Here is a 20,717-nt window from a genome sequence, read left to right on the forward strand (position 1 = left end):
ATAAAATGTAAACCCTGAAGAATGTAAAAAAAATTGTTTATCTTGGCGTATTGTATCCAACCTGAAGTAAATGCAACAAATAGTGCTGCAAATTACAAAGGAATAATGAGATCTCGTCAGCGGAAGCACTGAATTGGGAGTCTGAAGTTGCAGTCCAATCCTTGTGCCCCAGTAAGTTGTATGAACTTGAAAAGGTGCCTTTACCTCTTTATTCACTTGTTTCCTTTTATTGATAAGGAAACCAAGGCTTTTCTTAAGAAGAGGGAAAGACTGACTTAAGGTCACACAGGTCAGGGGTGAACAGGAAAGCTCCAGGAAGGCAGGAACCACGTCTTTATGTGCTTTTTTTATCCCTGGTACGTACGTGTAAGCACTGAGTGCCTTAGATGGACGCAGGACCTGTACCTGGGCTCTCTGAATCCAGAGCCAAGGTCCTCTGGCCTGGCCCACTTGGCATCTCCCTTCCTCCCTGCACCTCTTTTCTTTTAAGGTCCCACCCTCTTCAGATGATTCACAAGCACTTCTAGTCTATGCATGTACAGTATCAAATACCAGTCCTGACCCATTTCATTCTTTTGATGATAATATCTCCATTATTAACTAGTATTTTTTGAGTTAACATTTAGCTCTTCAGAGCCTCCAAGTTGCATGTTTTTTGGAACTAGGTGGCAAATTTTTCTCCTGTTGCTCTGAAATTATTTCCCCATTTTCTCTAAAATGTAAAATTATGTATTTATCCACTTACTGTTAGCATCATGATTTATGTAGGTAACTTCAAGAACTGCTTGGATGTATTCAGAATTTTTTTATTGAGGTATAGTTAATTTATAGTATTGTGTTAGTTTCTGGTATACAGCAGTGATTCAGCTATACACATACATACATTCTTTTTCATTATAGGTTATTACAACTTAATAGAGTTCCCTGTGCTATACAGTAGATCCTTGTTTATCTATTTTATATATAGTAGTCTGTATCTGCTAATCCCAAATTACCAATTTATGCCTTCCCACCCCGGTAATCATAAGTTTGTTTCCTGTTTGTGAGTCTACTGTTTTGTAAAGTTTATTTGTATCTTTTTTTAGATTCCACAGATCAGCGATATCATACGGTATTTGTCCTTCTCTGTCTGACTTAGTTCACTTAGTATGATAATCTCTAGGTCCATCCATGTTGCTGCAAATAGTGTTACAGACGTAATTTTTTTAAGTGTTAGGTATTTTTACGTGTCTGGTGCGTTGAGGGACAGAGTCGGGGCAATGGAGGAAAACAAAGTAGGAAAGACGCTGTACATTGTGTGTTGCATCCACAACTGGTGGATGACATTATATAGCACCCTACAGTTTGCCAGACATGCTTATTACCTGATTAATTACCTCCTCTCAACTATCATGAGGGATCGGTCTTGTTGTGAACTAGTTTACAAATGGGAACCTGAGGCTGAGCATCGTATAAGTGGCTTGTTCAGTATCACCCTATGGGCTCTGAGAGTCACACCTAGGTTCTCTGCTCTCAGAACAAATTTTGAGCCAGGACAGTAGAATAATTAAGGGTATGCTGTCCTTACCCAGATTGGTCAGTATCAGCATCCCAGTTTTGCTACTTGTTAGCTATATGAGCTAAATAAGGCAAGTAGTTTAAGCTTTCTGTGCCTCAGTTTACCATTGTCAAAATGGTAAGAAAATAGAGCCTACCTGCCACATTGGTTTTTTAGGGGAACTTTTAATGCGTGTAATTTTCTTAAGACTACAACCAGCATGTTAGGAAACAGAGAGAGAGAGTGTGTGTGTGTGCATTTTCATTTGCATGCCTGTGCGTGTTTCCACTAGACAGAACTGTTTATCATGTTTCTGGAAATCTCTCACATTAGCTTCCTGAAGTGCATTCCCTTTCCTTTATACAAAAGAGCTGATTCCAGGCGGCAGCCTCATTATGAATGATGGAGTGGTGCATTTATGAGAAGATGGTGAGTCTGCATCAGACCATCCGTGCAGGAACAGGGTCCCACTGTGTAGAAGAGGGACAGAGACTGGACTCTGACCTCTCAGGTAACCGTCACTAAGGCGTTTCTCAGGCAACACCCGAGGCCGCGGGAGCTGACTGCCATGTAACCCTGCAGCCCACAGAACGTAATGCAGGCTGCAATTTAAAATTTCATGCAGGAAGGGAAAGGTACAGGTTTCACGGAGTCTGTGGATCAAACACAAGGCGAGAGCTAAGTGGCTGCCCAGTGTATCAAGCATGGAAGCAGGCGGCGTGGCTTCGAGTTGTTTCCTAATCAATTTTATTGATTAAACCTCACACTGTCTAACATGGCTCGTGGTGCCTGGACTTCTAAAACCAGCCTTTGAACAAAGTGAGGAGACTCAATCCACACAGGGAGTAGAAATACTGTTCAAATACTGTTGAGGATTTGCCGTAGAGCCACGAAAAACTCAGGGACCAAAACTGAGACTCCAAAGGTTAGGGTCACACGTGCTAAATGCTTTCACTTAACTTTGAGGTGCCACATCTGCCCTGCTGCCCTCCACAAACCTAGAAGGACGGAAGCTCTGCTCTCTGAGCCGGGCAGGAGCAGCAGCCCCAGGGCCCTCCTGGGCGGGTGAAGACAGCCCCTCGCTGCCTGGCTGGGTGCATTTCTTTGTCAGCCTCATCATTTCTCTTTCTCATCGTCTTCACTCACATCTGACCATGCTGTTAAACCACCCTCACTCTGCCTCTGGGAGGCCGTATGGACTTGCAGAATCACATGAATTTCAGGGTCAGAGCAAACCAGGTCTGTCTGAGTCCATGGTTTGCTTTTTATTAGGTATGTGACAGAGGACAAATGACTTCTCTGCTTCAGTATCTTTGTCTGTAAATGGAGATGAAAGTAGCAATTTACAATACTGTCAGGAGAATTAAATGAGATCGTACATAGGAAAATGCAGGTCCATATAAGGTACTTATAAGTCAGTCAGGAGAGAGAAACAGAAGGCAGCAGTTGTTCTGGCTTTTAGAGAGAAAGAATTTCTGGCAAAATACAGACGAGTGTGTTACTTGGTAATAAAATTTTAATTTGACTGAGATCAATGAAACACCTCATGTGCTGACTACAAATATATACTCGTCCTCAATCCCAAGGAAGATCTATCAGGGCTATTTCCTTTCATTAAAGAGCAATATACATATTGATCCACTCTCCTAAGTGGACCTGTGGTTTGCTTTCATGCATTACACTTGTGTTCTGCAGAAGGCACACATCTTCCAATAACCTTTAGTTCATAATTCATTATGTCACATTAGAGGCTAACGTGAACACAGGGTCCCCCATCAGGAAGCAGCACCACTCAAGGAGCATGGCTCCTACTGCCTTCTCAACCCTGAGCTGCGTGAGCCTCCCCTCAGCTGACCTGTGTGGGAGCCAGGGGAGAATCCTTGCCCACCCCTGCAGGCCAGCCTCTTATCCCTGAGACCAAAGCAACTGCACAGCAGGGCCGGGGCGCAGCCCTTTCACTCAGGACCAGAGATGAACAGCGCTCCAACTAGCCAAGGGGGCTGTTAGGCCTGACGGCACAAGGAGGGCTGGAGAACCGCCAGGGCCAGCATCTGCTGTTTCATAAAGGTGGCGAGAGGCATGCTGACCATCATGTTCATGTGGGCAAAACATGCAACATGTTCGCTTTCGGGACGATGGCAGTGCACTGTCCTGTGGACTTAGAAATGAAAATAGTAACAGTGCGGTCCTGGATGCCCAGATGCCCGGGTGATGCACCGCCAATGGCTCTGTCTTGCTGTGTCTTTCTGGAACTCTGAGTGCCTGAGACCTAACCTGCAAAATGAATTAATTAAGGATTTTTTTGCTAATTCATTGCCAGGGAAGTGAAGGAATGAATGACACAGAAAGGTCCTGGGCATTCTGCAAGTCTGAGGACAGTAAAGCCAGAGCTGGGCCTTTCTCTACCTCTGCTGCGTGCTGGCTTTATTACTATACATTCTTTTATTCCTCCTGACTAAACAGCAGTCCTTCCTTTGCATCTCTGTCTCTTAGTTATGAAACAAAATTTTTGCCACCAAGTGAAACAGAAGCTAAAGCACTCTCAATAGGTAGGGCTGGAAATAGGCACTACGTACCTCCTCAGGGCCTGTCCCCGTCACATGGCAACACTGGATGCAGCTGGAATCCAGCTTCTCTAATGAGTGAGAGAGGGTAACTCCCTAGTGAGGTTCTTCCTCTCAGGAACCACACTTATGGACGTAATACAACACTGGTTTTCAGTTGGTTCTCACTTCTATGAAGGGTTCGGCTGGCTTAATTCTGAGAAAGAATTGGTTTTAGTTTATCCTTCGTGAACCTTTGTCCTTTGATATGTGGTAACAGAAGTTTTCTGCCTGTTATGACGGGGTCTCTTTCATTTTCTTATTGTCCTTAATATCCGAGGATCACGGCGGAACGTCCTCCCACAGCGCTGCGGCGCGGCAGAGGTGCGCGGGAGGAGCAGGCAGGGCCGGTTTGTCGGGCCTCTCTTTTCTTCCTCCGTTTTGGCAGATGACTGGTAGAAAGGGAATATAAAATGACATAAAACAAAATTCACAGGATAATTCTAAAACTACTTTGTTGGTACAATAATTTTAAGACACATATTTACACACAAACCTTTTAATGCTAAAGACCATCCAATTAATTCCTTCAGGTCGTGTATGAAAAACAGAGACTAAGTGACTACCCCAGGGTCACCGAGGGAAAGGGTGACCCAGGAGCACCCTAAGTCTTCCCACACGTTAGACCCGTCAGAAACTGAAATAGGACCTAAAGATTAGTGACTTGGGGGACAGTAAAATGGAAGTGGCGCAAGGGCTGCCGCTGCCCTTGCACTAACGGATCTGACCCCCTTTCCCCGTGAGCCCACACGCACAGCCTGGGAGGCCGCCTCAGCCCCGCGCTTCAGCAGGCAGCCACTCCCGCGGCTTAGAGGTGTCACACAGTGTGAAGTGTACTTCCTGTCTCTGGTTCAGCAGTTAAGCGCATGGTGTTTTGAGCTGGACTGACCAATGTTCAGATTCCAGGTCCACCACTCGGCAGCTGCTCGACCTGGAGCAAGTGACTTCTCTAAGCCTTGGGTTCCCCTGTAAAACGGAAGGTATGTTCTCCTTGCCTGTTAGATGTTGTGTAAAGGGCTGAAGCATTAGTTTTAGCAAAATGTGTGAGGAGAGTTTTAGGGGACTTTTCATCGGTGTCTTAAGCCTCTTTGCTAGACTTGATATTAAAAACAGGAAATCAGCCCAGGAGAGACTCTGTTACAAATAAAATCTAGCCGACAGGACCGACTCGGTCCGTCTTCAGCCACGTCCCCAATGTCCCTCCAAAGTACCTGCTGCACTGAACTACAGTTCAGCTAAAGACGGCTCATTTGTGGGCTAAAGGAGCCTGAAAAGGTTTTAGAATTCAGGACAGAATCAATGTCAAAGCTGAATCTGGAGATGAAGTGCTCTTAGATCCTGTCTAGAAGCAAAGGGTGCAAGAGACAAAGAACACGTACAGGGTGGCCAGGTCAGAAAGGCTCTTTGATTGCATGTCCTTTCCGGAGACACGGACCAGGAAGAGGGCGCTAACAGCAGTCACACACACACTTGACTGAACCAAAGGTGACGCTTTTTCACCGATGCCCACTGGCGCTTATTTGCGGAGCCGGGATCTGGGGCAAACAGCTTGCCGCATCTCTTAATGCTGACTTTCAGCACTTTTTAATTGGAGATCTATTTCTTTCCTATGAAAACCTGTTCCAGTCACTCTTTGGCATGAATTGTTTTCTGGAAAGCACGGTGTCGAAGTGAGACTGTCAGAGAGTTGTGCTGGATGGTGACATGTTCAGGCTCCTGTGTGATGTGGAGCGGTTCAGATAATCACTTTAAATATTTCAGTAACACAGTAGTAAATATTTTAAAAGTATACAGTGACAGTGCTGCTGTTTATCACACTTACACTGCTTTTTTTATTTCTAACAAAATGTCTTCCGGGGCTATGTCAAGACTCACCTTCGAATATTATGGTTGGTAATAGATGCTCCTGAAGAGTTTGTGTTTATACTGGTAGTCGGTGAGTCATGGTAACCTGGGGAAGGGCAAAAGCAAGACAGAATTTTCTACTGAGGAGATAAGGAGACGCCACAGAAAAAACTGTCGGGCGCTCTCCAAGTTCTCTATCTCCTGAAGTCATGAATTAGTCACGGCAAGGGCACGAATGTTCCCAGCAGGTGACGCTTCCCCGGTTGTCCGGGAGGTTTAACCCTCAGTACATACTTACCGTTAGGAGTGACGCCTCCCACCTTTGTGTCTGTGTCTATGGTGTGACTGTGAGCCGAACTTCTCGCTTCTGGTCATCTGCTTTTCTGCAAGAGAAAACAGGTAGACAAAATCCAGATGTTAGCATGGCTCCTAGAGTCTGTGTCTCTGAATATTGCTTAATTATTGAGAGAGCGCCTCTCACAAATTTTCAGGTGTGAGCTTCCAATTCATTTTTTTCCATTTACATAAAAAGTCAATTGAAACAGGAGTCTTTGTTGCTGCCTTCATGGAATCTTCTCGTGGGATTTCTCACAGATTTCTGTGCTCGAAACCAAACTTCGATCAAAAACTAGACTGGAAGTTCTGCAAAATATCATGGGAGTGGTCCAGGATATAGTGTATTCCTGTCACACAAAGAATTCCTTTCCAGCTAGGCTGCCTCCTGGCCTGGCATCTGTTCTCTTGAGAACTGTATAAAGGCTACAACATTTAGGTTTGTACCTTCCTACAACTTAATGAATCTACTTCCTACAACTTAAATCTTAAAAAAAAAAAGTGACAATAAGATGTTCGAATAGTCTTTTTTTAGAAATTGGGGGCCATACTGTGTGGGGGATAAAAGTACAGCAGACAGAACCAGACCTGCTTTGAGCCTGTGGCATCACGTACATTCTTAAGGGCTCTGAGAACCAAGCGTTTGATCTGCCAAACAGGGATGACAGCCGTACCTCCTTCACAGAGTTGAGGAGTGAGCGAGATGATACAAGGAACCCAGCACGGTATCTATATAATAGATGACAGCTATTATTTTTTAAGGGTTTTATAAATTTAGATCATTTGATCTCAAAAATTACTCTATGGGAACAAAAACTCTGGATGTGCCTAAGTATGAAGGGGTAATTTTAGCCATGATGTAACAGTTCTGTTGCAAAGAAGGGACTCTGGTTCACAACTGGAGAAGGACTGAACGTCTTGTGAGAATGAGTCCACTCTCCTTCCCACAAGGCTGACACCAGGCAGCGCCCTCGGTGGGGAGGCTGCAGCTCTCCATGTGGTAGTCAAACTCGGAGGCCAGCTTCACCTGCCGCAACCAAAGCGCCGTGAGGCAGGCCGTGTGCCCGGCAGGGAAGCCCCTTCCGGGAGCGTTCTGTTTCATTTCTCAAGTCATCACTCCGTTCACGTCCCTCTTCTGTTTGGGCAGGGTCACATGTGGCAATTTTACAGCCCGTGTGGGCAGCTAATTAATAATAATTCAGATAAAGCCTTTTCTGTTGGCAAGGGCACTGTAGATCAATTTTAGTCAACTGTGTCCAGTCCTGTTGGAATAATAAACTCAATAATATTAGAGATACTGTGAAATCCACATACTTTGTCCAGCCTGAATGGGATTAAAGACGGGCAATTAATCGCCTCTGCATTTTCTTACTGGTAGAAGTAGATTTTTAGACATAGTTTTGTACAACTTTAGAATTATTTAGAAACTTACCTCCCTCTTGACGTAGAAGAGATTTCTGTCCCAACTCAATCTGAAATGCTACTAAAATGTCATGAATGTGCGATCAGTCCATCAAAGCCCGATGGAATTACCTTTTACATTTACATCTCGCTTTAGAAATGCTGTTGAATCTAATCCCACTTGACCCAGTGATTAAGTACGACAGTTATTAATGTCCCCATTTGATAGATAAGGAAACTGAGAGATGGAAAAGATGAGACTCTTACCCAGTGAGTGGCAGGGTCAGATAGAACCCAACTCTCCTACCTCAGAGTCCCAATAATATCCTACCCGACACAAAGGCTTCCCAAGTGATACAGGCATTAATAACGCCTTCCACCTCTCCACGTACAGAGACGTCCCTTTTTTCCTGTAGAGAGCATTCCCCTACCATCACGCTGGCCACGGTGGGAATACTTACACTATGGGAATCAGCAGTGGATACGTATCTGCCTTTGGGCCTTTATCATAACCAAGGCAGCTGCATAGATACTCTGGGCAGGTTCTAGGCTAGATTTTGATTTAATATACTTGGGGTAAAACCCACAAATCTGTATTTTAAATATAGTGTATATAATATTTGTTATAGATGTTTATTTTAATATTTAACATTTTTAAGTTTTATATTCAGAACTCAAGAGGGACAAGAGTAGATATAAGATTTTCCTCTCCCACCTTGGCTTCCCACCTACTCAGTTCCCTCCCCTGGAAGTAACCATTATCATCTTTGCATTCTTCCAAAGCTATTTATACAGGCAAAGACATATTTAAGTATTTTCTCATATTATGCACAAATATGGATCATTTTAAACAAGCTCTCTCAGATGATCAGTCAACTCCTCTGGAAAGAATGCAAATTCAAGGAACTCCTGGTGGTAAGCTCAACCAGTGATTCTCAAACTTGAGTGTGCACCCAACTTACCTGCAGGGCGTGTTAAAACAAGGATTGCTGGGCTGCCTACCTGGAGAACAGCTCATCTAAGGCAACATTTATTCAGTTCTACACTCCTAACTCTGGTCATTTGTCTTCCCAGAATACATCATCAGTGGCCATAAAACCAGTAGCATGTGGTCAGTACAGGTAACAGGCACTGTTGTAAGCACTTTACATGTATTAAACCTGTCAGAGCCTGGGACAATTCTAGTAGACAGATACTGTTATCCCATTTTACAGAAGGAAAATTGAGGCAGACAAGTAACTTTCCAACTTCATTCATTTTAGTAGGTAGGTAGTAGAACCAGTCTGACTCGAGAACCCACAGGCCTAATATTAGCCTGTGCTGCCTTCCAGTTCTTAAGATGGAGCTTAACAGGCCCTATCAAATATCAGTGCCACGTGATTAAGTCCACTGTATAGCTCCCGAAATATGTACATTTGTAAGTGAGGGAATTTTCATTTTAAGACAGGCAAATAAAACTATTTTGTTAGTTTCTTAGGTAAAGAATTTGAGAAGTTTTCAGTTCACTTGCAGCTCTTCCGAAAAAATCAGTTTTGTAAAATGAGGCATACCAGTATTTTGTACTCAGTAACAAATTTTTTTACAATACAAGCGGATGTTACATTTGATCACAAAGTTTACGTACAACATTATATACGATACATAAAATACTGCCCTAGTTAATATATATGAAGCTATTTAATTCAAAGCAGTAGGATTCAGTTACTACGTCTGTTGGATCTAAAGTATGCAAGCTTTGCAAAAGTCAACTGTTAATTTTCACAGATTTTATAAATGTGCTGATAATACAATGTCAGATATGGGGTTGGGTGGAAGTATTTATTACAGAAATCAGCAAAGGCCAGAGAATGGTTTTTTTCTTCCCCTTTGGAAAACTGGTCATTAAACATTTACCAGCACACCACTCTTCCAGTAGATCAGGTATCCCAAACCAAATAAATACATTTTGCCTAACAGGCACTTTGAAAAAGAGAGAGACTTTAAACAGTACATTCTAAGACTGGCACATTAAATACAACGTTAACCACAGTATTGACTTCTTAACCTGAATCACTGAATTCTTGCCAGTAACTAGAAATGTGGATTAGACACCCAGAACTTCCCTCTCATGCCTCTGACCACAGAAATAATTATTTAGATACTTCACAGCAAAGTCCCCAAAGCTAAACACAGGATGAGGACCAAGTGCCCCCAGGTCCTTGTTCTGACAGTCCTAGAATGCAAATCCGAAGTCTGGATTTTTAAGAACTTCTCTGGCAACAAAATGACGCATGTGGAGGGTCTGGGGTAGGTTTGCTAAATAAATTAGCACAGCGCTTCTAAATCTCCCATCTTTGACTACTGTCGCAAATGATTTCTAAAATCAAGTAGCATTTGGGGATTTTCTAGCATTAAAGAGGCTTGGAATTCCCCAGTGAGGTTGATGAGGGAAAAAAGGTCAAGAGGGCAAATGTCTGAATAATAAAGTAAAAAGCAAGAAATTAACTTTCTCTTTACTCACCTTAGTGAGAGCTGCAGTCTCAACTTCTGAGTAAATATTACCTACCCTGTTTGTAAAACCCAACTACTGAATGTGGAGAATTTCTATTCAGTGAACAGGAAGAACAGTGCTTCTCCCCTGGGAACTGTTAGTGCTCTGGTAACTCTGGAATAAAAGTGCACGATGCCACGTGACAACAAACACAGTCAGGTGGCAGGTGTTGCAGGTTTGTCAAGGACTTTCACAGCATCCTAGTGAGTAACAGGACCTGTGGGCTTTTGCTAACTTAGTAGGAAACTAACTCTGCTTTACGTTTCCACCCCTTCCTGTCTGTCTACAAAACTACACAGCACTGCGCCGCCCCCAGCACTCAAAACCCACCCAAAAGCTCTCTCCAAAGACCTGTGATGACTCCTAAGAAGAGAGTGCAGAGAAATAAAAGGTCTTCAGTAGGAGCTGTTATCCTCAATCCCAGGACGAGGGGAGAGGGACCCAGGTGGGGGTGTCGCTGGGGACTGCAGCTCAGAGCAGCCTCTGTCCTGAGGCCCCACCAGGGCAGCCTGGGACCTTCACCCTCACTGGTCCAGAGAGTACAAAGTCAACTCTCTCATCTGGAACAGCCCCACATTTCTACTTGCATGAGAAACAGTAAAACCTTTCTATATTCTTAACATTGGTCTCATTGTTCAGAGACCTCGGGATGGTGGTGGCGGTGAGCTGCATCCAATCCCAACAGCCCTGGTACTGTGGCGCATGGCCAGGCCCATGGCAGACAGGGGGTTAGAGGATTCGTAGGAGGACTTTGGAGAGGATGGAGAAAGGAGGATTGGGGCGAGGAAAGGAAGCTTTCCCTGTTAAAACAAACTTGCAGAGAGTCTTCCTTGGGTCTCAGGTTTCTCAAATGTTGCTGTTCCCTTCAGACAATTTTATCTAATTAACATCTATTTTTCACATCTTTATGCAGTAATCAGAGTTCAATTACCGGAACCCAGCTGCTGATGCTAAAAAGTACTAGAAAATTAAATTCATATAAAAAAATCCTCAGGTGCCCTCACCATCTCCTCAACCAAGACAAAGGAGCTTGATTCCTCATTGTGCCTACACACCTTCAGTCCCTTCTTATAAGTCAGTCATTGTGTGACTGCAGTTCCATTCGAGGACATACTAGTGAAAGCCACGCAGAGAGGGTCAAAGAGAAAAACAAAAACAAACCTGAATACTAACACAGACATCCCCATCTAAGGACAGTAAAGGACTTAGAATATGTACATATTCTAACACTTTGATTTCACTTTAAGGAATCTAACTTTGAAGAGCATTTTATCTAAAGTTAAAATCCACGCGTCAGTTTGCTACAGAGAATTTTATCCTCCCGAGAGAACTGTTTTTGCACGTTCTTTAAAGAGTCACTTTAGGTGTGGTCACCGCAATCCTTCCCCAAAGGTCTTCCTAACAAATCTGACTTATGCTTCATCAGATAACTAATCGTCGTGACAATGGTGATTAATTTTTAAAAGGTGAAGTTTCTAATTCTGTCAAATTATCTTTTGTGTGCAGGATGTTAACATTTTTTTAATACTTTGGCCACCTTAAGTCTTTGAATAAGGGGAACGAGTAGGGAAGAGTAGAAAAGAGGGAGGAAGGTGGAATAAGAAAAAGGACACAAGGAAAAACGGAGGAAAGGAAGAGAGAAGAAAGTGACTTTTTATGTGACTGATGTGAAAAACACACTTATCTGGTTTTGTTGCAGAACTTGGGGTGTAGCTTTGCTATTTTAAGTGAAAAAGGAGAGAACCCAGATTTGCTAAGGGCTTCCTGTCTACCAACTCCTTTATGTACTTACCTCATTTAAAAATCTCAACTGGTAGAAAGGTAGCGATATTACCCTTGACATTATGAAACCGAGCCTCCCTGAGTTTACACGATTAACCTACTTCTCACCAGTTGCAAGATGTTAGTCACTGGAGCCAGAAACGATCATCCCAAACTTCCTATTCCCTTTCCAGGTTACCTGTTCTCATGATGTGTCTGTGCTTCCATTACGTCTGATTCCTTGGTAATTGGTTGGCAATTCCAAGTCTCTGAGCATGAACTCAGCTTCCCATTATCCCATCGCTGGTAGGAAACAGCACAGTCCACCGTGTAGCATTTCATACACTGGAGTTCGGAGCAAGGACTGAGAGGCAAAGGCAGTATTCGTAAGCATCACTCTTTCCACAGCAAAAACAGAACACAAACGTCAATGTTGTTTACTTAGGGTAACTCCTCACTGTTACAGTCCCCTGGTCGTAAAGATAGCACAGCCCTCAAAAGGCAGGAGCATTTGCTCACTTCTAACCACACACGCTGCTGACTGGATCTTAGACAATTTTTCCTAAAACGAGATTGACCAACGAAGGTCAAAGAAATGCATTTTTCTTCATGTTTAGGGGGAAAGCACGTGGTTGTGAGCGCAGCATCCAGGAGCATAGTTAGAGCCTCTGATCCCAGCGCAGGACTGGGAAACGCACACGCTCCCAGGACAGGAGCCAGAGACGCCGCTCTGACTGGGACAGTGTGTGTGTTCCACCTGTCGCCTAGCATCGTTATGAATGGTGCCCCCCGACCCCCACCCCAAGAGTGTCCCAGTTTGGATGGTATACTTTCTGGTCGCTTCACCTGTAGAAAACGTAGATCACCACAGCGGACACAAGGTACCTCCTTCCCACCCTGGGCTGCGTCATGCTGAGAACCTGCAATATTAATTAATACAACACGATGAGGCCTCAGTAAAGATAAAAGCAGTTATAAAATACATGCCACTTGTGTACTTTGTAAAATATGTTGAGATACCACAGTTGTTTCCCTGCTAGGGCAGGTCTGTATTTCAGCAGAGATGGGCAGAGGATGTTCAGCTGAGCTGTCGAGTCAATGGCAGAGCTGGGTCCCACCCCCAGCCCTGCCACTTGCTGCATGAATGGCCGTGACCTGGTAGCTCAGTCCTCCACAAGCCTCAGCTGCACATTCTGCTCAGGAGAGGGAATAACACCGCCCCCCCGCCCCCACCCGGTTTTTACCAGAGTGACTAGGACTTGAGAGACACAGAGTATTCAGTTTAAATACTCCGTGCACTACTACTCTGCCGCATGACCTTGTAAATTTAGAGACTCGGTGTCCTTACACAGAGAGGATGGTAGCAGGAACAGGTCCTGTCTTGGGGAGGTTGTTCTGAGAACTGAATAATATAATGCATATAAAGCAAGCATGTAATAAGTGTTTCACTGTCATTATTTTGAGATATGGGAAGATACTTAAGACCTATAAATAATTTGTAGCAAAAATTTGTTAAGGTTGTCTTTTCCCGGGCTGCACATGACTGGGTACTAACTCGTGTAGCTTCAATCGTGGTGGTCTTACCTGAAAACCACATTGATTTCACCTGGGTTTAAATATTCAAAGAAAGGTTTGCATAAACATAACTTAGGAATTATACCCCTGAATTGGCTGACTTAAAACCTCCAAGGACATGGTTTTCCAGGAAACAAATCTGGAATTGCTAGAATTCTGTCTTCATGCTGTTTTACACTCTCTGGGCTCTTTCATACTTTATCTGATTTTCACCTTCGTTTTTAGTCATAAAAATCTCAGTGTGCTAAGCCATTACTGGTTTTCTTTCTAGACAGTTCACCCAAATGAGGATAATTAGCATGTATATTACATGAAGGTAAACATAATATAAGATGTGAATCCTTATGATTCCAGAAATGTTTACCAAATCCAAGTAAACTGGCAACTATATGTAAGCCCCCTTCATTGTGTATGTGTAATATGTACATAATATATAAATCATAATCTTCAAGGACACACACAGATACCTACTTGATCTCACACATGTATCCATGTATATATAAAAAATCAAAGTTCTCAGCCCTGTGTATGTCTTTTCAACTGAAATAAACCCAGAAATTAAGATACAATTTTTCTGTTCCCTCATTAGAAATAGCTCAATTGAAAGACAGAATATTCATGAATACTCTATCACTAGTAAGTGATGTCTAGCAGTAAGAGGAAAAGAAACACCCCACGCTGCGGGGAGAGAAGAGAGCGTTGGAGGAAGGAGATGGGCCTGGCAGAGGGCTGCGCGTGTAGGCAGAGGGCTGCGCGTGTAGGCAGAGGGCTTGTGTGCAGTCTCCTTCCAGCATCTGTCAGGTATCTGCCTCTATAAAGCGATCCTTTCTGTTTCATTGCACCTACAGAATTCTGACAAATGAAGTATCAGAAGTGAAAAGCTCATTGCTGTACATAGGGAAGTACGTTAAAGATGTAGTTAATGTATTACTAAGTGTGGGGTGCATCCCAATGCAATACTGATTTTAGGAGGCACAAAATGTTTCATAACTGAATATATGAGGATACAGTTACCCCCTTTTAAGCTGACTGTCAATCCTCTAATTACAAAAAGGAGGAAGACTCAGTTTTAACACCTCTCTAACCCTGACCGTTGTCCCAGATGGAGATCAGGTCTCTAGCTCAGAGCCCTGAAGATAAGAAACTTCAGCAAAAAAGTAACACGATTGTTTCCACTGTATATGTTTTTTAAATTACTTTCTATTGTGGTTTTTCATGTAAAATGGGCCAGTAAATTTTTACTTCTAAGGTATTTAGGTTTTAAAAATGACTTTAAAATAGCAAGTGAAAAATGGCAGCACAGATTCAGCAGAAGTCATGCCTTGGTAACAAAGGCCTGGCATCTGGAAAGGTCAATCAGGGTCACCACACGCTTTGTGCGACACTGTGTGGAGCACGAGTGCGCTGTCCTCACCTTTCTTCCTTCAGGACACAAAGAGGCACATTCAACTGCACAGATCCCAGAGGCTGAGGTTTACGTGTGGGTCCCTTTCTGGTATCTGTGACTTGAGCCCTTTCCTTCCCAATGACTTGCTCCACATTTGTGATTTGCAGGCACTGTGGTTGAAAACTGCTAGTCCAACAAGCCAGCGCAAAGCAGCAAGGATTCTAGTAGAGAAGCTATGACGTGTACACACAGAGGGCATGGTTAGTTACAGAGACTCTAATACTGACAGGGAAAACCGAAACAGTAGCCAAAAAGGGGACCTACCTTCCGCCCTAACTTTATGATGTGGCCGATTAAGTAAAAGGTACAGCAGTCATGTCTGTATGTCAGCTGTGATCGGATTTCTGAGAGCGTTTTTATGCTGTTTGTTTTCAAAAATAATATAATGAATGTTGAAAGCATTTTTTAAACAAACAACAAAAAAATGTTAGATGGCTGCTACAAGTAGCCGGTATTTACTCTAACACTTAACAGTTTGCTGTATTCTTTATAATTTTCCCTTAATTATACTCACAATAAAGACACAAATTTATATCTTACTTTTCCTCACTTAACATCTTTTCATGTAAAAACTTTCCAAGTTATTAAGTATCTCCTCTAACTGTAATTTTTATTCCTACGTAACTGTCAATTTAAGGAGAGGAATCACAGATAGTGTAATTATTTCTCCTTGACTGGACACTGTTTAATGTAATATTTCAACATATTAAATAATGTAATAAAATGCATCTTTGATGTTTAAAGTTATAATTTGATCCTGATTTGGGAAAATTACATTAATATCATTAATTTGTTTACTAAACAGTCTCCCTACTAGACAATTAACTGAGAACAGGAATTACATTTACTCAACTCTCTGTCCCTAGCTCTGCCTTGAACATAGAAGGTACTTAGTATGTGTTTATTGAGTTGAATTGAATATACTTTCTTTTTGATAGTTTCCCATTCTTTTCTGGAGAAAATTAAAGCAGTTTCTTGGCAGCCATCAGATGCTAAAAAATAAGGGAAAAGTCCCCAAATATCTACTAAAATTAGAGGCAAAGATCCACTGAGACTGTCTTGGGATATAAAAATTACATGTTCTTGCTTCACTTCTTTGCTGCATAACTTTTTTTTAAAGCTTCATTTCCCCATCTACAAAGTAGCTAGAAAAACAATAAAATTCCTATCACCCAGGAATCTAATAATGACTTAATGTAAGTTAAGAAGAGGCACATAAACGGGAATTTGAGATGCAGTTCTCTATCTGGCAAAGATGGTTGTATTGGGAAGCACCAAAGGTGACCTTAGTGTGCCAAGATATGATTGTGTTTGTTTCTCTAGTATGTTTAAAAAGAAAAAGCTGAATGTAAAATAGCTTCAGTGATATTTTAGGTAGATGATTTAGGTAGATGATGAAGTAATTTTCCAGATGCGTATATCTTTTCTTATAAACATAGCAATAGAAGCTCAAATATATCCATGCAGAGTAGATTGATGCTTAATGTCCATTTATATTTATTTAGGCAGAGAATGGCCACCTACTTACCAAACCTACCTTCCCTTCCTCATAGGCACGTAGCTGAACCTCATTTCCCAGCCTCTCATGGGCCCACGTGGCTGAGTTCTGGCTAATGAAATATGAGCACAACTTGTGAGCGTTACTGTCGTGTCTCGTTCATGAAAACCTCTCACCCACGATCCTCTGGCTCCACATGGAATGGAAAGGAGTTCAAAGATCTAGAAGGTGTGGAGCCCCCAGATTTACAGGCACAGGTCCCCCAGTGTTTTCTTGAAGAAAAACCAATAAGCTACTGGTTTAAGCCCCTGAGATTAGGGTTTATCTGTTACAAAAGCTGGCAGAGACTTATATTTGTTCATTTCCAGAGTGTTCCAGATGGGATTTAAGACAGCTATCTTGTCTGAACAGCTTTCAACAAGAAAGAAGCCAAAATGTCTAGATGCCTTCAGCACCAACTAATTAAAACCAGGTAATCTCCGGAGGAATTCCCCTTCACACTCAGGACCCTCCACAAAGGGTCCAGGTTTTCATAGGACGATGGATAAGATGCAAGAATCTGAAGGGGAAACTACTTACCACACTTCTCCATTTGACCTTATTTTCCCACGTAAACCGTCATAATCCTGTGAAAGGGAAGTGGCCCTCGGTGCTCATACACTTCAGAGGCTGACCTGGTGGACCTTGAGAACTGAGTAATTACCACAGAAAGGCAGCCAGCCTTTTTTTTTGCTCCAAAGTAAGGCACATATCTTATAGCTTTTCCTAACTCTATCATCAGAGGGGTTTAAGTAACTTATTAATAGGCCTTTTTGCCCAAAGTTGTGGTTACCTCAGTTTTCTCATGTGTAATATGAGATCCTTAAAAGACGTGAGTATCCACCCTAATGGGCGAACCCAGTGCCTCCAGACCGCCTCTCCCTGAAGGTGACTGTTGAGTCAGGACAGGTTTTACGTGCTCCCTGCAAATGGGATGTTCGACGTCTAGGAGAGAGAATCTGTACTATTTGTCTTTCTCTAAGTTACCACATATGGAGTTGTGACTACATATACATTCTCACAATAACGCAGGAGGTTAGTTACTATTATGCCCATTTTAGAGGTAAGAAAACTGAGAATAGAGGGCTAAGATCAAAACACATTTCTACTGTTGCCCATCTATGCTCTCAGCCATTACCTTCCACTGCCTTACAGATTTGGAGTGCTGCATGGTATGTTTGTGAGGCCATCAGGCGTCTTAACCCAGCTACCTCTCATTTAATAGTATTAATTTCAAAGAGACATATCTCAAAGCTAGACCAAAATCACCTTCATCTCTGAAAGGTTTAGTAGATCAGGCCCATTCTCTGTGTCCAAGTATTTCTGAGGAGACGACTCAGAACTATTGAGAATTATAGGAGGAGAGCAGATCGTTTGCATTTCAAAGAGATGAAAATAAACACAAGAACAGAGGGCTCTCGGGTTTCAGGAAAGATTAAACAGAAACTATTAATTAATGACTTAGGACAAGCTTTGCTAATTGTTTACTAGTAACTTGAATACAAAATGAACTCATGTTTTGAAGTAGATCCAGTCCAGTGGAAAGCCGTTTCAGAACCATGAAAAAGATACCAAAGCATAGCCGAGAGGGAAGAGGAGGGAATTTGATGTTTTCCTCTGTTTTTAAAAGGAAGCATTGCTATTAAAAAAATCTTTTTAAAAAATAAGAGTTGCTAATGCAAGATGTTAACAATAAGATTAACTGTGGGGGATAAAGGGGAACTCTCTGTACTTTCTTACACCACAACAAAAAACAAGAGTTGCTATCGGAGAAGAATTGTTGTTTAGGGACAATATATGAGAAGGGATGGAAGTATAGAGTGAAAGGTAAGAGCTCTGCCTTTGAAGTAAAAGCTCCAGCCCGGAAACACCGGGTCCCTTACAGACCAGGGCTGCACAGCCTCAGGTAAGTGACTCACCCAGCAAGAAGGGAGCTTCCCGCTTCTCCTCGGGTCAAGAGGTAAGTGCTCTGTGGAACCCTTCAGAGTCTTCCACTGTAACTAACAGCACATCATGACTCCTGGGAAATCTGGACAAGGACTGTTAGGCTAGATAACTGCTCTGGCCCAGTAAAGGAATGTGCTGCTCTATTAGGATTTTTCTGCATTTGTGTGTGTGTTGGGGGGGGTGGTTTCTGGGCAAATGAGTTTCCCCCAAATGAGGGCACCATGCGCGAGACAGGCGATGTGGAAGTTGTGTTAGGTCCTTTACAATAATGCCATCTGGGAGGGGCATGGGGTGGCTTCGGCAGGTAGTAGCTGGAGGCGAATATTCCCAGGGACTGTGGAATAACTACTTAACAAACCGCAATGGAGATTCCTCATCCCCATCAAGGGAATTACCAGTGATATCCCTTTATTGTGGCTCCCAAAGAGCCCTGTGAATTGCCACATAAAAAGAATCAGCTTTAAAATCTACCAGTCCCAAATCCCATATATCTGGATATATATATCTGGATATATATCCAAAGGAAACTCTTTAAAAGAATGATATAATGCCATTTGCAGCAATATGGATGGACCTAGAGATTATCACGCTAAGTCACACAGAGAAAGACAAATACCATATGGTATCACTTATATGTGGAATCTAAATTATAAAACAGAAAGAGACTCACAGATGTAGAAAACTTACGGTTACCAAAGGGGAAGTGGGGAAGGGATAGATGAGTAGGAGTTTGGGATTAGCAGATGCAAACTACTGTGCATAAATTAGATAAACAAGGTCTTACTGTATATAGCACAGGGAACTACATTCATTATCTTGTAATAACCTATAAGAAAAAGAATATGTATAACTGAATTAATATGGTGTACACCAGAAATACGTAACATTGTAAATCAACTATACTTCAATTAAATAAATAAATAATATAATAAAATCTACCAGTCCCAGAGAACATTATCTATGACAGTTCAAGTTAAGTAAGAACTTTCCTTACCTCTCTCTCGAATAAATTAGATAAAGGGAGAACAGAGGGAAAAGTTCAGGTACTATCTGACTACATCCCTCAAGTCCTACTTGTTTAGTTTGCTAGTTGTAGGATCATTTTATATAAATCTCATTGCATTAAATCATATGAACAGCAAATTTTCAGACAGAATCTCACATTATCTACACAGACTTCCAGTCACATGGTAAGTGCAAGCATCTAGCAGTCTCTATCCAAGTAAACAGAGATCAAGATGCTATCGTTAGCTATTTACAGAATGGGTCACCTGCATATGGTTAGTTGTGAGCTAGCTACCGTATCGGATAGCTCTTTACTTGCCTGCGTGGGCCACTGAGGAATTTTATCATTACCTGTGATTTCTGTTTAAAAGATACACATCAGATGCCTTCCAAACTGGGCTTTCCTGCTGGTTGTTTCCATTTCCTCCTTATGAAAAAATGAATAGAGAGAAAAAGGTAAAAATACAAAAGTTTGGAGGGTAATTGGCGATCATGTAGGAGGATACCATTGTCTCCTGCCGGACTGGGGACTTCGGGGTTCCATCGCTAGTTCACTCGGGTCCTTCAAAGAACTTAGGGTAACCCTGCTGACTTCAGGACTCACTCACACTAAGATTGGTTTCTCTTGGTTTTCAAATGTTTCATACCACTTTCACAGCTCTTCACTATCTGATTTGGGCACAGAGCAGTATTTGTGAATTAACAGTTTTAGATTCCTTGAGGTGATAACCTCAGACGTATTCTGGACACTTGTATTAAATCCTTTACTTTTCTTCCCTACCTCACCTCCCTCATCATCCACCTCTGTCCATCTGGGAAATAGGTTTACTGGAAATAAATAAATAAACCTATCATTAGCTAGTGTGAAGGTTTAAAGATATTTCTGTGCTACCCATTTATTGTTTTGTGCCCTTGTTCAGTTGCCAGAGAACTAAATTCATTACAGAATTCCCAGGCTAAGCAATTTATCATTACCTTGCCATCCATCAGAGCAGCTGTTTCCCTTCTATGCTTTCTTTTAAACAACATACAAACACCATCATCTCTTTCTTTTCTTGGGTTTTAAATGATGGCTGCTTGAAACTTCCCTTTTCTCTTTATCACTGTCATCCTTTTGAGGACTTTCTTCTCCAGTATCTTCCGCATCTGTCCTCAGAGGAAATCCATGTCTTCTTTGGAATGCTTTCTGTCCTGAC

At 42.3% G+C, this 20,717-nt stretch overlaps 1 protein-coding gene across 3 annotated transcripts in view; it reads left to right on the forward strand.

Moving 5' to 3' along the window:
• The window catches only part of LINGO2 (leucine rich repeat and Ig domain containing 2), a 1,052,619-nt gene that overhangs the window by 1,023,785 nt on the left and 8,117 nt on the right, over positions 1-20,717 (forward strand). Inside the window, exon 8 of one of the 3 annotated variants that reach the window (XM_072959270.1) lies at positions 16,899-17,002. The exons of 1 other annotated variant lie outside the window; for it this stretch is intronic. The gene's annotated coding sequence lies outside the window, so the exon portion shown is untranslated. Of the gene's footprint in view, positions 1-16,898; positions 17,003-18,284; positions 18,397-20,717 lie in introns of those variants that run through there. One more of the 3 variants, XM_031677049.2, reaches the window with a different exon arrangement.

Source organism: Vicugna pacos, chromosome 4 (assembly GCF_048564905.1).
Source record: "Vicugna pacos chromosome 4, VicPac4, whole genome shotgun sequence".
Taxonomy (NCBI): domain Eukaryota; kingdom Metazoa; phylum Chordata; class Mammalia; order Artiodactyla; family Camelidae; genus Vicugna; species Vicugna pacos.